This window comes from Cupressus sempervirens, chromosome 10 (genome assembly GCF_028749045.1).
Source record: "Cupressus sempervirens isolate cs-2001-9-10 chromosome 10, ASM2874904v1, whole genome shotgun sequence".
In the NCBI taxonomy this organism is placed as follows: domain Eukaryota; kingdom Viridiplantae; phylum Streptophyta; class Pinopsida; order Cupressales; family Cupressaceae; genus Cupressus; species Cupressus sempervirens.
Window position 1 is genome coordinate 375064535 of NC_143127.1, and position 11993 is coordinate 375076527.

Consider the following 11993-nt stretch of genomic DNA (forward strand, 5'->3'; position numbering starts at 1 on the left):
ATTTGAACTCATAACCTAGTGCTCTAATACCACTTGTTGGAGTCACCGTTGTTGTTACACCAAAATTTCAAGCTATCAATGAACATCACAACAACCAGAGACAAGGATCCACAGAAGGCAGTTAAGTACATGTCACAAATCAATGGGTCCATGTTGAATGACACCTTCACCTAGAGGGGATGAAGGAGCCAACCTCCCAATGGCTACTTGGTTAGCCTAGGTATATAAGATTGTTTCAATGAGACCCTTATAAAGAAAAAAATATGGAGAAATTTGCAAAGAGACTTTTGGTTTCAAGTTATGTCCAAAAGGGTTTTTGAACATTTATATTGTGAAAGAGATAATGAAGAATTTATTTAGTCATGTCTTAAATTTACTCATGAGTTATTACCACTATTTATGTATTGGTGGAATTTGATGGTTTTTCAAATCTTTGTAATTGATACAATGAAAAGCACTCATCTATTGGTATCTAGATTTGAATGTGTTGGCCTAGCCTATTTTTCATATGTTGAAGTCTATTATCCCTCTATGTAGTTTGTGTTAAAACTACCTTCACAATCATTATCCATTGTGAATCTCAAATGGTATTCATATGTCTATTGTTGGGATTAATTTAATCCATTTTTTTAGTCTTGTCTTGTCTCATTTTTGTACTTTCAAGTGAAAAGTACACAAAAACTATAAACACCCACATCATATGAGGGAGTTGGACCTCTCAAATGTAGAGAAAGATTGTAATTTAATTATTATATCTCCAACTATTAGTGTTATTATCATTACTCATGGAGCAAAAAAGGTTAGTTTTAGAGAAACAATCATAGTGACAAATTTGTTTACCAACACAACCCATTTCAAATTGGATAGAATCGTAACAAAAAACTATTATGTTGGAATTTGTATTTTCAAGAACAAATCAATTGTCAATCATTCATCATATTAGAAGAAAGATGTATATCCATCACCTAGTTTCATTTTTAGCTACGTAATATGAATTCTATTTCTATTCAGACAATTTGAACAACAATTTCTTAGATTTGTAAAATTTGGAAGGCTATTATATTTAGACATTTTTTATGTGAAGTTATTTTCAAATTAATGTAAAATTAAACATTAATAAGAGGAAGTTCAAAATAACCTTTAAGTGACTTGGTGAGAGACAATGCTAAGAAACTGCATACTTTTTTTAGTTTCAAAATGCTTGTTATGATGGAATAAACTCACATTGAACAACTTATTTTTTACAATTTTTCTAGAAAAAACATTCATTAGACAAGCATGTCCCATATATGTTTTAATTGCAAGCCTACCAAATACTATATTAGTGGAAATAGACATTTAAAATTCCAAGGTAAAAGTACAAAGTTGTGTCACCTTTCAGGCTGACTTATCAGAATGATTGAATTTGAGTATTTCTATCTTAAATTCAATTTTCTTCAAACATATGATCTAGATAAATTCATCCTAGCTAAGTTATATATGGTCTCACACTTTTCCAATTAGAAATATCTATTAAATGCATATTTTATACTAGTTGGAATCCAATTACTAAAGAAATAAAATTATTTAAGAAAAGTGGCATTTCAATAACTCTTACTATTTTTAATGATATTTTTTTAATAACATATAAACACCATTTTATAGAGCTCAGAGTTAAGAATATTCTCATATAGAGTTTAATATTGTTTAAATTAGATATAGTATATTGTAATTTAAAAATTCTACAAGCACGTATTTTCACACTCGAAAAGATATCAATTTTGAGAAAGAAAAAATATTAAATCATATCAAAACAAAATTAAAATTATATGACATTCTAGAGGAGAAATTCCTCTTCTAGAATGTATAATTTTTCTCTTGGTTAGAATAGATTTGTTCTAAAAAATGTGGTGGGAGATGAAAACTGTCGATTTTAGGTGATTTGAAACTTGAATCATTATAAGAGAGAAAATATAAGTCTAAAGCCAAATTTTATTTTTGATTGTTCTATCTATATATGTTATCCATAACATAGTCTCAAATCAAAGGGAAATAAGTTTATTTCCATATAGTTTTGTGGTGGGAACTAGACCCCTTATTTTCAGCATTTTTCAACAGCTAAAAAAATATCTTTAAAAATTAAGAAAATATATCAATTCTTATTCCAAAATAATTATTAAAATTTATAATCCTAAGATTCATCCATTTATACACATTTCATTAGTTTACTTCATTTTCAAATTCAAAATAATAATACCAATTTTATGTCATTGAAAGTGGACAATTATACTTTTGTTGGCCTTTTCCTTTACAAAAGGGTGACACAGGTTTGTGCTTTTACCCTCCACAATATTCTAATGGCTTAGGTATAGAAGATCCAATTTCAAGTGAAAATTTATACAAGCACACCCACAAAAAGCTTGTACCCTAAGTAAAGGCTAACTTACAAAATGTTTAATATTCTAAAATGCTTCATGGGTTGGGTATTTTGAAGTAAAACTTACCAAGTAGCTTTCATAACGCATGTCCACTATATTTTTGTTGAAGCTTGTATTAAAATAAGTCCACTATATTTTTGTTGAAACTTGTATTAAAATATTAACTTGTAAAACTATACTTTAACTCTCTTCTATAATCTAGTTGGAATATTTGAATATTTGAAATACCATTGTACTATTTGTTCTTTGGAAGTTTGTGTACATATAAATTAGCTTTGTTTTCTTGGTTTTCTTCCTTTGACCAACCTAATAAAATGATGTCATTTACATTACTATAACAGATGTTTTCAAATAAATAAGCAAGCAAGGATATAAACATGCTCTAAAATATACATCTTGAAACTGATCTTATTATTGTCAATGTTATGTTGCATTTTGCATGATCAATTGAAATTTATGAATATGTTTTCCACAATCCATATTTCAAATTTAGTTTTAAAAGTACTAAAATAATGGTACTTCAAAGTGCTCTATTCTAAATGGATGGCCACAACAACATTCAAATTTACTTTTAAGTACCACCTTGATATTTGATGGAAAAGAATCTAGGCATACCAATAATCAACATCCATCAAACACATTTCAGGTTTGTGTATTCAATTTTGATTTGGTTTTGTAAAGATTCTACAAATTATGTATCCTTTTAGTCAAATTTCTATTTCAATCCTTGAAAACTGCATCAATAACCTCCTTAAATATCAATATTAAAGGGTATGTCCCTCAAAGGGGCATGTCCCTTCCAAGTTAACAATTATAACCCTATCTAAAATTGGCAATTAGGAGGAGAGTCATAACATTTGCCAACTAATACAATGTGTTAGATTAGTTAATAATTATCAAAAATTCCTAAGAAGTCGTTGGCTCTCTAGAAGAGTATATAATACTTGTGATATATAATTAAGGTAAGAAGGTCTAGTGTAGTTTGCACTTTCAGACCTGTATATTATCAAGTTAAATACTTAACACTCCCTCTTAACCTGATAATTATACAGAAAGATATTATATCTAGCAACATCAGTACAGATGAATAAGCAAGAATTAATACTCTATATCTGTCTGAATCTTCTTAGTATGTGATATCATAGACCACATGATAGAATGTCATATTACAAAATCTGTGATATGAAAAATCTATTGGAAATCTGATTAAAAAGATCATTGTTGAAGAACGAAGAAGATTGATTGCAAAGATGGAGATTGTTGATAAAAAAATATTTTCAATCATTGTTTTGTCACTGATGTCAAACCTGCTATTTGCTGGAATGACAATTGCTTATAAGATCCAAGTACTATCACTTAGTTGATTGATGAAGAGGATTTAATCAACAAAATGTAACAAAAGTACCTAAGGGAAAGGTTGAGTTATGGTTTTGTAATGAAATACAAGGATTAGTTAAGACAATGGTAAAATGATGTATTGAAAATATACTTGAAGATATAGAGGTTGGCCACACTAAGAAACACTGGAGGAATAATTTGTAACAAGGTTGTCTGTAAAGCTTAACTAAGTTCATTAGTGAGTTTCGAGCAAGCTAGTACATGTCCAGCAAATTTTTAGTTAGTGCCGAGTAAATGTAAAATATAGTGTGTGTCGAGTGATACAAAAGAAGCCGACCAAAGTTTAGGTGCCGAGCATTAGAAAACTTAGTGGATGTCGAGTGAATCCACGGTCTGAGTAACACAGTATGTGCCGAGCACCAGAATTTCAATAGTACCAAGTTGTTGCATTATGTGAAAAGTCAAAGAATTTCCAAATCTAAGCTGATAAGGTTGTTACCTTGAATTTTGTGAACCTGGTGAAGGATAAGGATGATGAGCTGGAGGCACAGAATTTTAGATAAACTATTTTTAGGCAAATTCAAGAGGATTCGTCATGATGTTTCTAGAAGGAACAAGATATGGGTTAGATTTAATGAATCCTACCTAATCCATTTGAACGGAAATTAAATGAGGGAAGAATCGAGTGAGAAAAGCATTTTCTAGACTTCTATTTAAGGAGTCACAGGCCAAAAAGTTAGAGTTGTTGGGGTGCCAAATTGTAAAGTGGTTAAAGGGTGTCAAGGAGAAGACATTGAGAGAAGAAGGACGAACAGAGCACAAAGACTCTGCTTCGATAAGTGGCCATATAGGAGATTGCACTGGTACATCGAGCATGAAGACTCAAGGAGACAAAGCTTGAAAGGAGGACAAGTTGTCAAAGTTGTAGAGACTGAAAGCTAGGAAAATTGTGAAGAGCTGAAAAGAGATCTGAAATCTACACGTTAAGTTGTGAGTTATATCAGGTCAAAGCCCTTGTTATTTTCGAACAATTGTGTCAGCTAGGGTAAAATCCAATGGACATAGGTTGGTTTAACAACCATTTGTAAATCTTTTAACAGGGTGGCATTCCAAGTGAATGTTTTAAAGTCCTCTAACTAGGCCCACTTCTAACAGGGTGGTTAAATCCTTTAACTATGTCACATTTAACAATGTGTTGTAGCCTTTAACAGGGCAGGCCTTTCACAGGGCATCACTTTAGAAGAGTGAAAATTGAGTAGCATGTTACTCATGGTTTTTTTCAAATTGGGTTTCCACGTAAATCACGGTGTTATGTGTTGATCTTTCATATGTTATGCTTGCATGTTGATTTATAGTAACTTGATAAGTATAAAAGTTTAAGCTTGGATGAATGAATAGTTTAATGGGTTCACTATACTTGGTAAAAAAGTTTTATTAGGACATTTGGACCTTGAATAACTAATTCATCCCCCTCTCAATTATTCTAAAACATTTCTAACAATTGGTATCAGAGCCATCTGCTAATTTAATTTTAACAATGTATTTGGCATTGTTGTCAAAGAGGGAAAAATAGCTGAAACTGATCAATGCATACAGAGGGAGAAATGATCAAATCTACATAATCAAATGGACAAAGAGAGAAATTGTAGAAACTGAGAAATAGAAAAAATGCAAAGGAAGAAATATTGTGCTGAGGGAGAAATGGTACAAACACATTTCAAGGAGCAAAATGTAAGGAGAAATAGTAGTTGAGAAGATCAAAGTGAACAGTGGGAGAAAAAGAGTGTTTAAAGAGAATAGCAAAAAACAAGCAGAAAGGAAATAACAGCTCAAAGGGAGAAAATAGTACAAACAAGAATCAATCAGAGAAATAGTAGAACAAAAAAAAAGGGAGAAGATAGTTTATCAACAAAGGGAGTCATAAGCTAGTTTAAGTTGCTGATAGAATAAATAGTATTGAATAAAGTTTTCTTTTTGGCATTTGATTTACTGTTTTAACCTAGTTAGCATTTTGATAACTTGGTTGATCAGTTTGGTTTTCCATAAATGCCAAAGTGGGAGATTGTTGGAAATTTGATTGAAAAGATCATTGTTGAAGAAGGAAAAAGATTGATTGCAAAGAGGGAGATTGTTGATGAAAAATGTTTTCAATCATTGTTTTTTCACTGATGTCAAACTTGCTATTTGTTGGAATGAAAATTGCTTATAAGACCCAAGTACTATCACTTAGTTTATTGATGAAGAGGATTAATCAACAAGATGTAACAAAAGTACCTAAGGGAAAGGTTGAGTTATGGTTTTGTAATGAAATGCAAGGATCAGTTAAGACAATGGTAAAATGATGTATTGAAAATATACTTGAAGATATAGAGGTTGGCCACACTAAGAAACACTAGAGGAATAAGTTGTAACAAGGTTGTCTGCAAAGCTTAACTAAGTTCATAAGTGAGTGTCGAGCAAGCTAATTCATGTCGAGCATATTTTCAGTTAGTGTCGAGTAAATGCAAAATCTAGTGTGTGTTGAGTGATATAGAAGAAACTGAGCAAATTTCAGGTGTCGGGCATCAAAAAACTTAGTGGATGTCGAGTGAATCCACAGTAAGTGTCGAGCATCAGTAAAATGTAGTTGGTGCCAAGTAACACAGTATGTGTCGAGCACCAGAATTTTGATAGTGTTGAGCTACTACATTATGTGAAAAGTCAAAGAATTGCCAAATCTAAGACAATAAGTTTGTTACCTTGAATTTTTTGAACCTAATGGAGGGTAAGGATGATGAGCTAGAGGCACAGAATTTTAGATAAATTATTTTTTAGGTAAATTCAGAAGGATTCTTCATGATGTTTCTAGAAGGAACAAGATATGGGTTAGATTTAATGAATCCTACCTAATCCATTCGAACTGAAATTAAAAGAGGGAAGAATCAAGTGGGAAAAGCATTTTCTAGACTTCTATTTAAGGAGTCAGAGGCCAAGAAGTTAGAGTTGTTGGGGTACCAAATTGTAATGTGGTTGAAGGGTGTCAAGGAGAAGACATCAAGAGAAGAAGGAAGAATAGAGCACAGAGACTTTGCTTCGATAAGTGGCCATATAGGAGATTGCATTGGTACATCGAGCATGAAGACTCAAGGAGACAAAGCTTAAAAGGAGGACAAGCTATCAGAGCTGTAGAGACTAAAAGCTAGGCAAATTGTGAAGAGCTGGAAAGAGATCTGAAATCTACAAGTTAAGTTGTGAGTTGTATCAAGTCAAAGCCCTTGTTTTTACTTTCTAACATTTGTGTCAACTAGGGTAAAATCCTATGGACTTAAGTTGGTTTAACAGCCATTTGTAAATCCTTTAATAGGGGGGCATTCCAAGTGAATGTTCTAAAGTCTTCTAACCAGGCCCACTTCTAATAGGGTGGTTAAATCCTTTAACCAGGTCACATTTAACAATGTGTTGTAGCCTTTAATAGGGCAGGCCTTTCACAGTGCATCACTTCAAAAGAGTGAAAATTGAGTAGCATATTACTGGTGGTTTTTCCCAAATTGGGTTTCCACATAAATCACTATGTTATGTGTTGATCTTTCATGTGTTATGCTTGCATGTTGATTTACAGTAACTTGCTAAGTAGAAAAGTTTAAGCTTAGATGAATGAATAGTTTAATGGGTTCACTATACTTGGTGAAAAAAATTTATTAGGACATTTGGACCTTGAATAATTGATTCACCCCCCACCCCACTTCACAGTTATTTTAAAACATTTCTTAGAAAATCACTGCTACAAGTGATAAATTACAGGATAAATCTGAAAAGTATTTTACTTTCTTCATTTATTTAAGTTGTGACTCATAGAACCTGATATTTCTATATCATAGCATGATCCTGAATCTAAGATGTACAAGAATACAGGATAAACTTGGAGAATACTAAATTACTTCTTTTATCCAAATTATGACTCATAGACATAATTTTGTCTACATCACAATACAATCTTAAACTCATCTAGATCTAACAGTAGAACTCTATTGTTTAGTACATTATCTAAGAGATCGTCACCTCTTATAATGTCATTTATACAAGTGTTCATTATCTCAGAGATCGTCACCTCTTAAATAACGAATACAAATGGTGGAGCCCATAAGAGTCAATAGCCTAACAAAATAAGATCATTTTATTAAAATTTAAAGATTACAAATGGATTACAACTCAACCATATAGGTCTCCGCCTAAAGTGTTCTATCTTTACTCTAGATAGAGGTTTGGTGAGTATGTCTATTGTTTGATCTGTAGTAAAAATGTACTCCAATTTTACAGAATTCTCTTCTACCATATCTCTTACATAATGGTAAGGAATTTCAATATGCGTAGATCTGTCATGAAAAACTAGATTCACTGAAAGCTTGATGGAACTTTGATTATCACAATGAATAGTCTTAGAATTCATAGCTTGCCCAAATAATCCCACAAGTAACTTCCTTATCCATATTGCTTCTCGAGAGGCCATTGTTGCTGCCATGTATTCAGCTTCTATGGAGCTCTGAGCTACCGAAGACTGCTTTCTACATATCCAAGATATCATTGTTGATCCTAAACTGAAACAACATTCTGAAGTACTTTTTTTGTCTTTAACACTTCCACCCCAATCGGAATTAGTGAACCCATCTAAGTCTAAGCCAACTTTCTCATATTTGAGTCCAAGATTAAGAGTGCCTTGTAAGTATCTCATAATGTGTTTAACTGCAATTAGGTGAATCTCTTTTGGTTCACACATAAACTGACTTAAGGCATTAACTGCATAGCAAATATCTGATCTTGTATTTACTAAATACATAAGGGACCTAATCATCTATCTGTAGAGAGTAGAATCTATGGAAGGTGATTCTACTACTGCTTCCTTAAGTTCATGTAGATTAGTCTCCATTGGAGAAGACAAATTTGTAATTCCACATTCCAAATCTCTTCAGAATGTCTGATGTATACTTTCCTTGATTAAGTATGATACTGTCAAAAAAAAATTGTACTTCCAGTCCTAGGAAGTAATGAAGGAGTCTCAAATCTTTCATCTCGAATTCTCTAGTTAGATCTTTCTTGCATTGATCTATGAGATGATCATCACCTGTTATTAGTAAATCATCCACATACTCTATCAAAATTACCATATCATCTTTATCTCTTATATAATATAAATTTGGATCAGCTTCATTCTTGAAGAATCCTAAGCTGGTGAGATATTTATCAATTCTTTCATACCATGCCTTAGGAGCCTATTTAAACCCATAAAGAGCTTTCTTTAGCCTGCAAACAAAAGCATAAGGATCATGAGTTTCAAATCCTTCAAGTTGCTCCAGATATACTTCTTCTATAATCTTTCCATTGAGGAATATTGTTTTTACATCCATCTGATGTACTTTCCATCCCTTTGATGTTGCAATTGCTAATACTACTCTTATAGAGGTATATATGGCAATAGGAGCAAAGGTTTCTTCATAATCAATCCCTTCTTCTGAGAAAATCCTATGGCTACAAATCTAGCTTTATACTTTTCAATGCTACTATCAGCACCATGTTTTATTTTAAATATCCACTTGGAAGAGACAACAGATTTTCCTTTAGGTCTTGGAATAATTTCCCAGACATTATTTTTCATAATAGATTGGTATTCTTCTGTCGTAGCTTCTTTCCAAGCTATATGTTTGATAGCATCAGAATGATTACTTGGTTCTGATTTGGATTAAGCACTCACATTTTTTGTATAATTAGATAATTTTTTAGGTCTTTTACTTTCTATGACTATTCTAGAAGGTGCAGCAAAGTCTTGAGCTGCCTCGACTATTTTAATGGCCCAAAGTGGTCTTTTCTTTGAATTTTGATTTTCTTCAAAGTTCATATTTTAAATTTCATCTTTGATTTCTTCTAAGTTCTCCCTCTGGGACCCAGATTCACTATTTCTTTCAGAACTAGATAAAGGAGAAGGTTCATCAGAACTTATGGCTCTTTTGAATGCAAGATCTTCCTCAAAGATTACATCCCTACTAAGTTCAATACTTTTCTATCTAGGTATGAAAATCCTATATGCTTTAAATGTTTCACTATACCCTAGAAAAGTACCTTTCCTCCTAGAGGGTTCTAACTTGGTTATTTTTCTTTTTGAACATGGATATATACAGGGCATACAAAAATTTTAAGATGACTTATATTGGGTTTAACCTTAGTAAATACTTCTCTAGGAGTTTTATCTCTAAGGTAGGAGTGAGAACTTATGTTTTGAATATATACAGTAGTACAAGAGGCTTCTGCCCAAAGATAATATTCCAGATTTTGATAAAAAATCATGGCTCTAGCAGCTTCTATAATTGTTCTATTCTTTCTTTCTGCTACTCTGTTTTGTTTCAGATTATAAGGAACAGTGTACTCCCTCTTAATTCTTGATTCTTTACAGAACCTTTTAAATAGGTCTGAGGTATATTTTCCTCTATTATCAGTTCTAAGGGTTTTAATTTTATGCCCTGAAAAGTTTTCAGTTAATATTTTAATTCTTTAAATATATGTAGGATTTCTTCTGATTCTTTGCATTTTAAAGAGTAAATCCATGTTTTCCTAGACAAGTCATCTATGAACAAGATATAATACCAGAATCCTCCAAGAGAAGGAATAGACATAGGTCTGCATATATCTAAATGAATTAATTTTAGTACATTATTATTTTTCTAGTCCTATCATGAAAAGGACTTCTGGTGTTCTTACCCAGAGGAGTTCTGAGGTATATTCTCCTCCGTCAGTTCTAAGGGTTTTAATTTTATGCCCTAAAAAGTTTTTAGTTAATGTTTTGAATTATTTAAATCTCTGTAGGATTTCTTCTGATTCTTTTCATTTTAAATAGTAAATCCATGTTTTCCTAGAGAAGTCATCTATGAACAAGATATAATACCAAAATCCTCCAAGAGAAGGAATAGACATAGGCCCACATAAATCTAAATTCATTAATTCTAGTACATTATTTGTTTTTCTAGTACTATCATGAAAATGACTTATGGAGTTCTTACCCAGAGCACACCCTTAGTGGTCTTTGTTAAGTTTAGATAATCCAGTAACCATCTTCTCCATAGTTGATAATGTTTTGAAATTTAGATGTCCTAATCTTCTATGCCATATTTCATTTATATTTGTGGCTTCATGAACTAAGGCTTGAATAGATTGACTAGATTGTGTATTCAATTCATACAAATATCTTTTTCTCTGACCAATTAATTTTGATTTCTTGATGGAGGAGTTCTTTACCCAAGTTAATACTTTTCCATCCACAAATACAATATTATGCCCATCATCTTCAAGTGTTGTAATTGAGATTAGGTTTCTTTTAATTCCTAGTACATAGAGTACACCTTTAAGAAGAAGAGTATTTCCAAATTTTAGTATCAAAGTACAATTTCCAATTCCTTCAACGAAGTGTGTAGAATTATCACCAATGGTAACTTCACCGTTAACGTTCTCTGATAAAGAGTTTAGTGTTTCTTTGTATCCCATTATATGTCTAGAAGACGCACTATCAATTACCCATGTTTTATTTGAAATTTCATTTGATACTGAACACGGTTGTTAGGATCATAAGTATCTTCTTTCCTAATAACATTTGTACAGCTTGCTTGTTGTTTGGAATTTTCAGGACAATTAGATCTGTAGTGTCCAAATTTTTCACATCTGAAACATTTTATTTTAGATAGATCTTTCTTGGGCTTTACATTCTTTTGATTTTCCTTTTTCTTCTTGAAATGCTTCTTCTTTCCCTTATAGGAGTTTGTATTAAGAACATGAAGTTCTTCATCTTCTATTTTTGGTTTCGCTCATTTCTTTAGTTTTCTAGATTCCTCTTGAAGACAATTGTTTTTGACTTTATTAAAGTATGAAAGATTATCTCTGGCACTTATTCCTTGTGCAAATGTCTCCCATGAATCTGGCAATCCATCTATAGCCATAAGTGTTAATTACGTGTCACTAATAGTGGTTCCTATACTTGATAGTTCATCTCTAATGCCGACAACTCTTAGGAAGTAAGAATTTATCCATTCCTCTTTCTTTATCTGAATGTGATTCAGTTGCCTTTTCAATGCGAGAACCCTAGTTGCATTGTTTACTTCATATGCATTCATCATATTAAAGGCAATTTGATGTTTTGTAAGCATAGGTACGATATCATTTTTTACTCCATCTAAAATTATTTGAATAGCTTTTCTATTTCCTCTACTCCAGATAGATTTG